Consider the following 14,118-nt stretch of genomic DNA (forward strand, 5'->3'; position numbering starts at 1 on the left):
GCACAGGGATGGTAGAAACCCCTCATAATGGGAACAGCAGGTGTACAGACCCAGGAATTTAGCACAGGGATGGTGGGAACTCCTCCTAATGGGCAGAGCAGGTGTACAGACCCAGGAACTCAGCACAGGGATGGTGGGAACTTCTCATAATGGGCGCAGCAGGTGTGCAGACCTGGAACCTCAGCACAGGGATGGTGGGAACCCCTAATAATGGGTAAAGCAGGTGGGCAGACCCGGAATCTCAACACATGGATGGTAGGAACCCCTCATAATGGGCACAGCAGGTGTGCATACCCAGAACCTCAGCACAGGGATGGTGGGAACCCCTAGTAATGGGCGCAGCAGGTGTGCAGACCTGGGACCTCAGCACAGGGATGGTAGAAACCCCTCATAATGGGAACAGCAGGTGTACAGTCCCAGGAATTTAGCACAGGGATGGTGGGAACTCCTCCTAATGGGCAGAGCAGGTGTACAGACCCAGGAACTCAGCACAGGGATGGTGGGAACTTCTCATAATGGGCGCAGCAGGTGTGCCGACCTGGAACCTCAGCACATGGATGGTAGGAACCCCTCATAATGGGCACAGCAGGTGTGCATACCCAGAACCTCAGCACAGGGATGGTGGGAACCCCTAGTAATGGGCGCAGCAGGTGTGCAGACCTGGGACCTCAGCACAGGGATGGTAGAAACCCCTCATAATGGGAACAGCAGGTGTACAGACCCAGGAATTTAGCACAGGGATGGTGGGAACTCCTCCTAATGGGCAGAGCAGGTGTTCAGACCCAGGAACTCAGCACAGGGATGGTGGGAACTTCTCATAATGGGCGCAGCAGGTGTGCAGACCTGGAACCTCAGCACAGGGATGGTGGGAACCCCTAATAATGGGTAAAGCAGGTGGGCAGACCCGGAATCTCAGCACATGGATGGTAGGAACCCCTCATAATGGGCACAGCAGGTGTGCATACCCAGAACCTCAGCACAGGGATGGTGGGAACCCCTAGTAATGGGCGCAGCAGGTGTTCTTCTCATTCTTCTTTTCATTCTTCTTCTTTTCATTCTTCTCATTCTTCTTTTCATTCTTCTTCTTCTTCTTTTCATTCTTCTTCTTCTTTTCATTCTTCTTCTTCTTCTTTTCATTCTTCTTTTCATTCTTCTTCTTCTTCTTTTCATTCTTCTTCTCATTCTTCTTTTCATTCTTCTTCTTCTTCTTTTCATTCTTTTCATTCTTCTTCTCATTCTTCTTTTCATTCTTCTTCTTCTTTTCATTCTTCTCATTCTTCTTTTCATTCTTCTCATTCTTCTTCTCATTCTTCTTTTCATTCTTCTTTTCATTCTTCTTCTCATTCTTCTTTTCATTCTTCTCATTCTTCTTTTCATTCTTCTTCTTTTCATTCTTCTTTTCATTCTTCTCCTTCTTCTTTTCATTCTTCTCATTGTTCTTTTCATTCTTCTTCTTCTTTTCATTCTTCTTCTTCTTCTTTTCATTCTTCTTCTTCTTCTTTTCATTCTTCTTTTCATTCTTCTTCTTCTTATTTTCATTCTTCTTCTTCTTCTTTTCATTCTTCTCATTCTTCTTCTTTTCATTCTTCTCATTCTTCTTTTCATTCTTCTTCTTCTTCTTTTCATTCTTCTTCTTCTTCTTTTCATTCTTCTTCTTCTTCTTTTCATGTACAGACCCAGGAATTTAGCACAGGGATGGTGGGAACTCCTCCTAATGGGCAGAGCAGGTGTACAGACCCAGGAACTCAGCACAGGGATGGTGGGAACTTCTCATAATGGGCACAGCAGGTGTGCATACCCAGAACCTCAGCACAGGGATGGTGGGAACCCCTAGTAATGGGCGCAGCAGGTGTGCAGACCTGGGACCTCAGCACAGGGATGGTAGAAACCCCTCATAATGGGAACAGCAGGTGTACAGACCCAGGAATTTAGCACAGGGATGGTGGGAACTCCTCCTAATGGGCAGAGCAGATGTACAGACCCAGGAACTCAGCACAGGGATGGTGGGAACTTCTCATAATGGGCGCAGCAGGTGTGCAGACCTGGAACCTCAGCACAGGGATGGTGGGAACCCCTAATAATGGGCATAGCAGGTGTGCATACCCAGAACCTCAGCACAGGGATGGTGGGAACCCCTAGTAATGGGCGCAGCAGGTGTGCAGACCTGGGACCTCAGCACAGGGATGGTAGAAACCCCTCATAATGGGAACAGCAGGTGTACAGACCCAGGAATTTAGCACAGGGATGGTGGGAACTCCTCCTAATGGGCAGAGCAGGTGTACAGACCCAGGAACTCAGCACAGGGATGGTGGGAACTTCTCATAATGGGCGCAGCAGGTGTGCAGACCTGGAACCTCAGCACAGGGATGGTGGGAACCCCTAATAATGGGTAAAGCAGGTGGGCAGACCCGGAATCTCAGCACATGGATGGTAGGAACCCCTCATAATGGGCACAGCAGGTGTGCATACCCAGAACCTCAGCACAGGGATGGTGGGAACCCCTAGTAATGGGCGCAGCAGGTGTGCAGACCTGGGACCTCAGCACAGGGATGGTAGAAACCCCTCATAATGGGAACAGCAGGTGTACAGTCCCAGGAATTTAGCACAGGGATGGTGGGAACTCCTCCTAATGGGCAGAGCAGGTGTACAGACCCAGGAACTCAGCACAGGGATGGTGGGAACTTCTCATAATGGGCGCAGCAGGTGTGCCGACCTGGAACCTCAGCACATGGATGGTAGGAACCCCTCATAATGGGCACAGCAGGTGTGCATACCCAGAACCTCAGCACAGGGATGGTGGGAACCCCTAGTAATGGGCGCAGCAGGTGTGCAGACCTGGGACCTCAGCACAGGGATGGTAGAAACCCCTCATAATGGGAACAGCAGGTGTACAGACCCAGGAATTTAGCACAGGGATGGTGGGAACTCCTCCTAATGGGCAGAGCAGGTGTACAGACCCAGGAACTCAGCACAGGGATGGTGGGAACTTCTCATAATGGGCGCAGCAGGTGTGCAGACCTGGAACCTCAGCACAGGGATGGTGGGAACCCCTAATAATGGGTAAAGCAGGTGGGCAGACCCGGAATCTCAGCACATGGATGGTAGGAACCCCTCATAATGGGCACAGCAGGTGTGCATACCCAGAACCTCAGCACAGGGATGGTGGGAACCCCTAGTAATGGGCGCAGCAGGTGTGCAGACCTGGGACCTCAGCACAGGGATGGTAGAAACCCCTCATAATGGGAACAGCAGGTGTACAGTCCCAGGAATTTAGCACAGGGATGGTGGGAACTCCTCCTAATGGGCAGAGCAGGTGTACAGACCCAGGAACTCAGCACAGGGATGGTGGGAACTTCTCATAATGGGCGCAGCAGGTGTGCCGACCTGGAACCTCAGCACATGGATGGTAGGAACCCCTCATAATGGGCACAGCAGGTGTGCATACCCAGAACCTCAGCACAGGGATGGTGGGAACCCCTAGTAATGGGCGCAGCAGGTGTGCAGACCTGGGACCTCAGCACAGGGATGGTAGAAACCCCTCATAATGGGAACAGCAGGTGTACAGACCCAGGAATTTAGCACAGGGATGGTGGGAACTCCTCCTAATGGGCAGAGCAGGTGTACAGACCCAGGAACTCAGCACAGGGATGGTGGGAACTTCTCATAATGGGCGCAGCAGGTGTGCAGACCTGGAACCTCAGCACAGGGATGGTGGGAACCCCTAATAATGGGTAAAGCAGGTGGGCAGACCCGGAATCTCAGCACATGGATGGTAGGAACCCCTCATAATGGGCACAGCAGGTGTGCATACCCAGAACCTCAGCACAGGGATGGTGGGAACCCCTAGTAATGGGCGCAGCAGGTGTTCTTCTCATTCTTCTTTTCATTCTTCTTCTTTTCATTCTTCTCATTCTTCTTTTCATTCTTCTTCTTCTTCTTTTCATTCTTCTTCTTCTTCTTTTCATTCTTCTTCTTTTCATTCTTCTTTTCATTCTTCTTCTTCTTCTTTTCATTCTTCTTCTCATTCTTCTTTTCATTCTTCTTCTTCTTTTCATTCTTCTTCTTCTTCTTTTCATTCTTCTCATTCTTCTTCTCATTCTTCTTTTCATTCTTCTTCTTCTTTTCATTCTTTTCATTCTTCTTTTCATTCTTCTCATTCTTCTTTTCATTCTTCTCATTCTTCTTCTCATTCTTCTTTTCATTCTTCTTCTCATTCTTCTTTTCATTCTTCTCATTCTTCTTTTCATTCTTCTTCTTCTTCTTTTCATTCTTCTTTTCATTCTTCTCCTTCTTCTTTTCATTCTTCTCATTGTTCTTTTCATTCTTCTTCTTTTCTTTCTTCTTCTTCTTCTTTTCATTCTTCTTCTTCTTCTTTTCATTCTTCTTTTCATTCTTCTTCTTCTTATTTTCATTCTTCTTCTTCTTCTTTTCATTCTTCTCATTCTTCTTCTTCTTTTCATTCTTCTCATTCTTCTTTTCATTCTTCTTCTTCTTCTTTTCATTCTTCTTCTTCTTCTTTTCATTCTTCTTCTTCTTCTTTTCATGTACAGACCCAGGAATTTAGCACAGGGATGGTGGGAACTCCTCCTAATGGGCAGAGCAGGTGTACAGACCCAGGAACTCAGCACAGGGATGGTGGGAACTTCTCATAATGGGCGCAGCAGGTGTGCCGACCTGGAACCTCAGCACATGGATGGTAGGAACCCCTCATAATGGGCACAGCAGGTGTGCATACCCAGAACCTCAGCACAGGGATGGTGGGAACCCCTAGTAATGGGCGCAGCAGGTGTGCAGACCTGGGACCTCAGCACAGGGATGGTAGAAACCCCTCATAATGGGAACAGCAGGTGTACAGACCCAGGAATTTAGCACAGGGATGGTGGGAACTCCTCCTAATGGGCAGAGCAGGTGTACAGACCCAGGAACTCAGCACAGGGATGGTGGGAACTTCTCATAATGGGCGCAGCAGGTGTGCAGACCTGGAACCTCAGCACAGGGATGGTGGGAACCCCTAATAATGGGTAAAGCAGGTGGGCAGACCCGGAATCTCAGCACATGGATGGTAGGAACCCCTCATAATGGGCACAGCAGGTGTGCATACCCAGAACCTCAGCACAGGGATGGTGGGAACCCCTAGTAATGGGCGCAGCAGGTGTGAAGACCTGGGACCTCAGCACAGGGATGGTAGAAACCCCTCATAATGGGAACAGCAGGTGTACAGTCCCAGGAATTTAGCACAGGGATGGTGGGAACTCCTCCTAATGGGCAGAGCAGGTGTACAGACCCAGGAACTCAGCACAGGGATGGTGGGAACTTCTCATAATGGGCGCAGCAGGTGTGCCGACCTGGAACCTCAGCACATGGATGGTAGGAACCCCTCATAATGGGCACAGCAGGTGTGCATACCCAGAACCTCAGCACAGGGATGGTGGGAACCCCTAGTAATGGGCGCAGCAGGTGTGCAGACCTGGGACCTCAGCACAGGGATGGTAGAAACCCCTCATAATGGGAACAGCAGGTGTACAGACCCAGGAATTTAGCACAGGGATGGTGGGAACTCCTCCTAATGGGCAGAGCAGGTGTACAGACCCAGGAACTCAGCACAGGGATGGTGGGAACTTCTCATAATGGGCGCAGCAGGTGTGCAGACCTGGAACCTCAGCACAGGGATGGTGGGAACCCCTAATAATGGGTAAAGCAGGTGGGCAGACCCGGAATCTCAGCACATGGATGGTAGGAACCCCTCATAATGGGCACAGCAGGTGTGCATACCCAGAACCTCAGCACAGGGATGGTGGGAACCCCTAGTAATGGGCGCAGCAGGTGTGCAGACCTGGGACCTCAGCACAGGGATGGTAGAAACCCCTCATAATGGGAACAGCAGGTGTACAGTCCCAGGTATTTAGCACAGGGATGGTGGGAACTCCTCCTAATGGGCAGAGCAGGTGTACAGACCCAGGAACTCAGCACAGGGATGGTGGGAACTTCTCATAATGGGCGCAGCAGGTGTGCAGACCTGGAACCTCAGCACAGGGATGGTGGGAACCCCTCATAATGGGCACAGCAGGTGTGCATACCCAGAACCTCAGCACAGGGATGGTGGGAACCCCAAGTAATGGGCGCAGCAGGTGTGCAGACCTGGGACCTCAGCACAGGGATGGTAGAAACCCCTCATAATGGGAACAGCAGGTGTACAGACCCAGGAATTTAGCACAGGGATGGTGGGAACTCCTCCTAATGGGCAGAGCAGGTGTACAGACCCAGGAACTCAGCACAGGGATGGTGGGAACTTCTCATAATGGGCGCAGCAGGTGTGCAGACCTGGAACCTCAGCACAGGGATGGTGGGAACCCCTAATAATGGGTAAAGCAGGTGGGCAGACCCGGAATCTCAGCACATGGATGGTAGGAACCCCTCATAATGGGCACAGCAGGTGTGCATACCCAGAACCTCAGCACAGGGATGGTGGGAACCCCTAGTAATGGGCGCAGCAGGTGTGCAGACCTGGGACCTCAGCACAGGGATGGTAGAAACCCCTCATAATGGGAACAGCAGGTGTACAGTCCCAGGAATTTAGCACAGGGATGGTGGGAACTCCTCCTAATGGGCAGAGCAGGTGTACAGACCCAGGAACTCAGCACAAGGATGGTGGGAACTTCTCATAATGGGCGCAGCAGGTGTGCCGACCTGGAACCTCAGCACATGGATGGTAGGAACCCCTCATAATGGGCACAGCAGGTGTGCATACCCAGAACCTCAGCACAGGGATGGTGGGAACCCCTAGTAATGGGCGCAGCAGGTGTGCAGACCTGGGACCTCAGCACAGGGATGGTAGAAACCCCTCATAATGGGAACAGCAGGTGTACAGACCCAGGAATTTAGCACAGGGATGGTGGGAACTCCTCCTAATGGGCAGAGCAGGTGTACAGACCCAGGAACTCAGCACAGGGATGGTGGGAACTTCTCATAATGGGCGCAGCAGGTGTGCAGACCTGGAACCTCAGCACAGGGATGGTGGGAACCCCTAATAATGGGTAAAGCAGGTGGGCAGACCCGGAATCTCAGCACATGGATGGTAGGAACCCCTCATAATGGGCACAGCAGGTGTGCATACCCAGAACCTCAGCACAGGGATGGTGGGAACCCCTAGTAATGGGCGCAGCAGGTGTTCTTCTCATTCTTCTTTTCATTCTTCTTCTTTTCATTCTTCTCATTCTTCTTCTTCTTTTCATTCTTCTTCTTCTTCTTTTCATTCTTCTTCTTCTTCTTTTCATTCTTCTTCTTCTTTTCATTCTTCATCTCATTCTTCTTTTCATTCTTCTTCTTCTTCTTTTCATTCTTCTCATTCTTCTTCTCATTCTTCTTTTCATTCTTCTTCTTCTTTTCATTCTTCTCATTCTTCTTTTCATTCTTCTCATTCTTCTTCTCATTCTTCTTTTCATTCTTCTTTTCATTCTTCTTCTCATTCTTCTTTTCATTCTTCTCATTCTTCTTTTCATTCTTCTTCTTCTTCTTTTCATTCTTCTCCTTCTTCTTTTCATTCTTCTCATTGTTCTTTTCATTCTTCTTCTTCTTTTCATTCTTCTTCTTCTTCTTTTCATTCTTCTTCTTCTTCTTTTCATTCTTCTTTTCATTCTTCTTCTTCTTATTTTCATTCTTCTTCTTCTTCTTTTCATTCTTCTCATTCTTCTTCTTCTTTTCATTCTTCTCATTCTTGTTTTCATTCTTCTTCTTCTTCTTTTCATTCTTCTTCTTCTTCTTTTCATGTACAGACCCAGGAATTTAGCACAGGGATGGTGGGAACTCCTCCTAATGGGCAGAGCAGGTGTACAGACCCAGGAACTCAGCACAGGGATGGTGGGAACTTCTCATAATGGGCGCAGCAGGTGTGCCGACCTGGAACCTCAGCACATGGATGGTAGGAACCCCTCATAATGGGCACAGCAGGTGTGCATACCCAGAACCTCAGCACAGGGATGGTGGGAACCCCTAGTAATGGGCGCAGCAGGTGTGCAGACCTGGGACCTCAGCACAGGGATGGTAGAAACCCCTCATAATGGGAACAGCAGGTGTACAGACCCAGGAATTTAGCACAGGGATGGTGGGAACTCCTCCTAATGGGCAGAGCAGGTGTACAGACCCAGGAACTCAGCACAGGGATGGTGGGAACTTCTCATAATGGGCGCAGCAGGTGTGCAGACCTGGAACCTCAGCACAGGGATGGTGGGAACCCCTAATAATGGGTAAAGCAGGTGGGCAGACCCGGAATCTCAGCACATGGATGGTAGGAACCCCTCATAATGGGCACAGCAGGTGTGCATACCCAGAACCTCAGCACAGGGATGGTGGGAACCCCTAGTAATGGGCGCAGCAGGTGGGCAGACCTGGGACCTCAGCACAGGGATGGTAGAAACCCCTCATAATGGGAACAGCAGGTGTACAGTCCCAGGAATTTAGCACAGGGATGGTGGGAACTCCTCCTAATGGGCAGAGCAGGTGTACAGACCCAGGAACTCAGCACAGGGATGGTGGGAACTTCTCATAATGGGCGCAGCAGGTGTGCCGACCTGGAACCTCAGCACATGGATGGTAGGAACCCCTCATAATGGGCACAGCAGGTGTGCATACCCAGAACCTCAGCACAGGGATGGTGGGAACCCCTAGTAATGGGCGCAGCAGGTGTGCAGACCTGGGACCTCAGTACAGGGATGGTAGAAACCCCTCATAATGGGAACAGCAGGTGTACAGACCCAGGAATTTAGCACAGGGATGGTGGGAACTCCTCCTAATGGGCAGAGCAGGTGTACAGACCCAGGAACTCAGCACAGGGATGGTGGGAACTTCTCATAATGGGCGCAGCAGGTGTGCAGACCTGGAACCTCAGCACAGGGATGGTGGGAACCCCTAATAATGGGTAAAGCAGGTGGGCAGACCCGGAATCTCAGCACATGGATGGTAGGAACCCCTCATAATGGGCACAGCAGGTGTGCATACCCAGAACCTCAGCACAGGGATGGTGGGAACCCCTAGTAATGGGCGCAGCAGGTGTGCAGACCTGGGACCTCAGCACAGGGATGGTAGAAACCCCTCATAATGGGAACAGCAGGTGTACAGTCCCAGGAATTTAGCACAGGGATGGTGGGAACTCCTCCTAATGGGCAGAGCAGGTGTACAGACCCAGGAACTCAGCACAGGGATGGTGGGAACTTCTCATAATGGGCGCAGCAGGTGTGCCGACCTGGAACCTCAGCACATGGATGGTAGGAACCCCTCATAATGGGCACAGCAGGTGTGCATACCCAGAACCTCAGCACAGGGATGGTGGGAACCCCTAGTAATGGGCGCAGCAGGTGTTCTTCTCATTCTTCTTTTCATTCCTCTTCTTTTCATTCTTCTCATTCTTCTTTTCATTCTTCTTCTTCTTCTTTTCATTCTTCTTCTTCTTCTTTTCATTCTTCTTTTCATTCTTCTTCTTTTCATTCTTCTTCTCATTCCTCTTTTCATTCTTCTTCTTCTTTTCATTCTTCTTCTTCTTTTCATTCTTCTCATTCTTCTTTTCATTCTTCTTCTTTTCATTCTTCTCATTCTTCTTTTCATTCTTCTCATTCTTCTTTTCATTCTTCTCATTCTTCTTCTCATTCTTCTTTTCATTCTTCTTCTCATTCTTCTTTTCATTCTTCTTCTTTTCATTCTTCTCATTCTTCTTTTCATTCTTCTTCTTCTTCTTTTCATTCTTCTTTTCATTCTTCTCATTGTTCTTTTCATTCTTCTTCTTCTTTTCATTCTTCTTCTTCTTCTTTTCATTCTTCTTCTTCTTCTTTTCATTCTTCTTTTCATTCTTCTTCTTCTTATTTTCATTCTTCTTCTTTTCATTCTTCTCATTCTTCTTCTTCTTTTCATTCTTCTTCTTTTCATTGTTCTTCTTCTTCTTTTCATGTACAGACCCAGGAATTTAGCACAGGGATGGTGGGAACTCCTCCTAATGGGCAGAGCAGGTGTACAGACCCAGGAACTCAGCACAGGGATGGTGGGAACTTCTCATAATGGGCGCAGCAGGTGTGCAGACCTGGAACCTCAGCACATGGATGGTAGGAACCCCTCATAATGGGCACAGCAGGTGTGCATACCCAGAACCTCAGCACAGGGATGGTGGGAACCCCTAGTAATGGGCGCAGCAGGTGTGCAGACCTGGGACCTCAGCACAGGGATGGTAGAAACCCCTCATAATGGGAACAGCAGGTGTACAGACCCAGGAATTTAGCACAGGGATGGTGGGAACTCCTCCTAATGGGCAGAGCAGGTGTACAGACCCAGGAACTCAGCACAGGGATGGTGGGAACTTCTCATAATGGGCGCAGCAGGTGTGCAGACCTGGAACCTCAGCACAGGGATGGTGGGAACCCCTAATAATGGGTAAAGCAGGTGGGCAAACCCGGAATCTCAGCACATGGATGGTAGGAACCCCTCATAATGGGCACAGCAGGTGTGCATACCCAGAACCTCAGCACAGGGATGGTGGGAACCCCTAGTAATGGGCGCAGCAGGTGTTCTTCTCATTCTTCTTTTCATTCTTCTCATTCTTCTTTTCATTCTTCTTCTTTTCATTCTTCTTCTTCTTCTTTTCATTCTTCTTCTTCTTCTTTTCATTCTTCTTCTCATTCCTCTTTTCATTCTTCTTCTTCTTCTTTTCATTCTTCTTCTTCTTCTTTTCATTCTTCTCATTCTTCTTTTCATTCTTCTTTTCATTCTTCTTCTTCTTTTCATTCTTCTCATTCTTCTTTTCATTCTTCTTTTCATTCTTCTCATTCTTCTTTTCATTCTTCTCATTCTTCTTCTCATTCTTCTTCTCATTCTTCTTTTCATTCTTCTTCTTCTTTTCATTCTTCTTTTCATTCTTCTTCTTCTTCTTTTCATTCTTCTCCTTCTTCTTTTCATTCTTCTCATTGTTCTTTTCATTCTTCTTCTTCTTTTCATTCTTCTTCTTCTTCTTTTCATTCTTCTTTTCATTCTTCTTCTTCTTATTTTCATTCTTCTTCTTTTCATTCTTCTCATTCTTCTTCTCATTCTTCTTCTTCTTCTTCTTCTTTTCATTCTTCTTCTTCTTCTTTTCATTCTTCTTCTTCTTCTTTTCATGTACAGACCCAGGAATTTAGCACAGGGATGGTGGGAACTCCTCCTAATGGGCAGAGCAGGTGTACAGACCCAGGAACTCAGCACAGGGATGGTGGGAACTTCTCATAATGGGCGCAGCAGGTGTGCCGACCTGGAACCTCAGCACATGGATGGTAGGAACCCCTCATAATGGGCACAGCAGGTGTGCATACCCAGAACCTCAGCACAGGGATGGTGGGAACCCCTAGTAATGGGCGCAGCAGGTGTGCAGACCTGGGACCTCAGCACAGGGATGGTAGAAACCCCTCATAATGGGAACAGCAGGTGTACAGACCCAGGAATTTAGCACAGGGATGGTGGGAACTCCTCCTAATGGGCAGAGCAGGTGTACAGACCCAGGAACTCAGCACAGGGATGGTGGGAACTTCTCATAATGGGCGCAGCAGGTGTGCAGACCTGGAACCTCAGCACAGGGATGGTGGGAACCCCTAATAATGGGTAAAGCAGGTGGGCAGACCCGGAATCTCAGCACATGGATGGTAGGGACCCCTCATAATGGGCACAGCAGGTGTGCATACCCAGAACCTCAGCACAGGGATGGTGGGAACCCCTAGTAATGGGCGCAGCAGGTGTGCAGACCTGGGACCTCAGCACAGGGATGGTAGAAACCCCTCATAATGGGAACAGCAGGTGTACAGTCCCAGGAATTTAGCACAGGGATGGTGGGAACTCCTCCTAATGGGCAGAGCAGGTGTACAGACCCAGGAACTCAGCACAGGGATGGTGGGAACTTCTCATAATGGGCGCAGCAGGTGTGCAGACCTGGAACCTCAGCACAGGGATGGTGGAAACCCCTAATAATGAGTAAAGCAGGTGGGCAGACCCAGAATCTCAGCACATGGATGGTGGGAACCCCTCATAATGGGCACAGCAGGTGTGCATACCAAGAACCTCAGCACAGGGATGGTGGGAACCCCTAGTAATGGGCGCAGCAGGTGTGCAGACCTGGGACCTCAGCACAGGGATGGTAGAAACCCCTCATAATGGGAACAGCAGGTGTACAGATCCAGGAATTTAGCACAGGGATGGTGGGAACTCCTCCTAATGGGCAGAGCAGGTGTACAGACCCAGGAACTCAGCACAGGGATGGTGGGAACTTCTCATAATGGCGCAGCAGGTGTGCAGACCTGGAACCTCAGCACAGGGATGGTGGGAACCCCTCATAATGGGCACAGCAGGTGTTAGGGGGTTTAACTCTCCAGCATCCATTAGAGACTGATATAGTAATATAGTTCATTCTTCTTTTCATTCTTCTTCTTTTCATTCTTCTTCTTCTTCTTTTCATTCTTCTTTTCATTCTTCTTCTTCTTTTCATTCTTCTTCTTCTTTTCATTCTTCTTTTCATTCTTCTCATTCTTCTTTTCATTCTTCTTCTTCTTTTCATTCTTTTCCTTCTTCTTTTCATTCTTCTTTTCATTCTTCTCATTCTTCTTTTCATTCTTCTTCTTTTCATTCTTCTTTTCATTCTTCTTCTTCTTTTCATTCTTCTCATTCTTCTTTTCATTCTTCTTCTTTTCATTCTTCTTTTCATTCTTCTTATTCTTCTTTTCATTCTTCTTCTTCTTTTCATTCTTCTTCTTCTTCTTTTCATTCTTCTTCTTCTTCGTCGTGCCCCGTGACTGCCCAAATGAGTGAAGTTTGCGGTGATTCTAAGATCGACGGCACTCATCTGCATGTCATACTGACTGACAGTATTATTTCTCTTCCCCAGCAGACTCCAAGGGCATTTAAATTAAAGGTACAGTGTTCTGCACTAATATAAAGGCTCTCTGAAGCCTAGAAACCCTTTTAATTAGTTAAATTCGCATCGAATCGAATTTCTCCCGCAAATTCGGCGAATCAGCCGAATCAAATTTTTGAATAATTCGCTCATCTCTAGAAGTTACATGCAGACAATGGGTGGAAGGAGCTCTTTCCAGAGACAATAGACTGTTTGACTATCTACAGGTGGCCCAAGATAGACAATCCTGAGAAGTTTAAGTTGGCGACTATGAGACTAGTTAAAATGTATATTCTCAACAAATGCTATTTATCCATTGGGGTTGGGGAAAGTGCATCTACAAAAGTTAATCAGACAGTCAAATAAGACGTTGGACCTCTAAACATTGAGTCACCACACCGACAGTTAACAATATATGAGACCATACTTGCAAGTCTGAGAAGAGTAAACAAAGCCTTGAAAAGAGTGATGAGTCAACAGTCTTTTCAAACTGTTTTTTTTCAAACTACAAGGACAACTGGTTGTTGCCCTATTATCTTTACAATGGACGTAAACATCAGTATTGTGTCATTCTTAAGACTAAAAGTTAAAGCTTGGAACTTATATTTTACCCACAAAGACATTAACAAAAAGAGACATTATTCCTACTCTTTCTGAAACAAAAATACATTCAGCAATGGGGATTGTATATCACTAAATTGAGTATGAAATGATGAAAAGTAAGATATATTGTGAATTAGTATCAGTTGTATGTTTTATCAGAAAACAAATGCTTTCACACAAGTTTGTATCTCAGGGAAATGAATAACTGAATACACATATATCTTCTATAGTTCCTATCCAGGACATTATAGGTATAATCAAATATATATATCTGGATGAGACGTATATTTAATACCTGAAATCACCTTGAATCCCACCCGAGGTGTGAGTCATCATCAATACTCAAATTGTTCTATGGTACCTGACTGCCACCTGGCGGACAGGTGAGAGATAGCTTAGGTACATACACTTCTCGACCGGCCAATCAAAAGCCTGTTGGGAGGGTCTTTTAAAACAATAGTTTAGATGGTATAAAAAGCCATGCACCCGATTTAGAAAAAAAAAAAAAACCTGAAAAAAAAACCTCACTAAAAAAAAAGACTGACTGAAAGACTCACTGAAAAATCTCACTGGAGCCAAAGAAAAACAAGCTGAAGAAATCAGACGAGGCTGAAATCCATCCC

The 14,118-nt window shown here is 47.4% G+C and overlaps 1 long non-coding RNA gene across 1 annotated transcript; it reads right to left on the reverse strand.

Moving 5' to 3' along the window:
- Positions 1–5,937: 5,937 nt before the first annotated feature.
- Positions 5,938–12,551, reverse strand: LOC149435141 (uncharacterized). The gene is made up of 2 exons (XR_016308540.1): positions 12,307–12,551; positions 5,938–6,084 (listed from the first exon to the last, which is right to left on the reverse strand). It is a non-coding gene; the product is annotated as an uncharacterized LOC149435141 (long non-coding RNA).
- Positions 12,552–14,118: the final 1,567 nt, after the last annotated feature.

This window comes from Staurois parvus, unplaced genomic scaffold (assembly GCF_062004578.1).
Source record: "Staurois parvus isolate SC_StPar_1 unplaced genomic scaffold, SC_StPar_1.0 ptg001598c, whole genome shotgun sequence".
NCBI lineage: Eukaryota > Metazoa > Chordata > Amphibia > Anura > Ranidae > Staurois > Staurois parvus.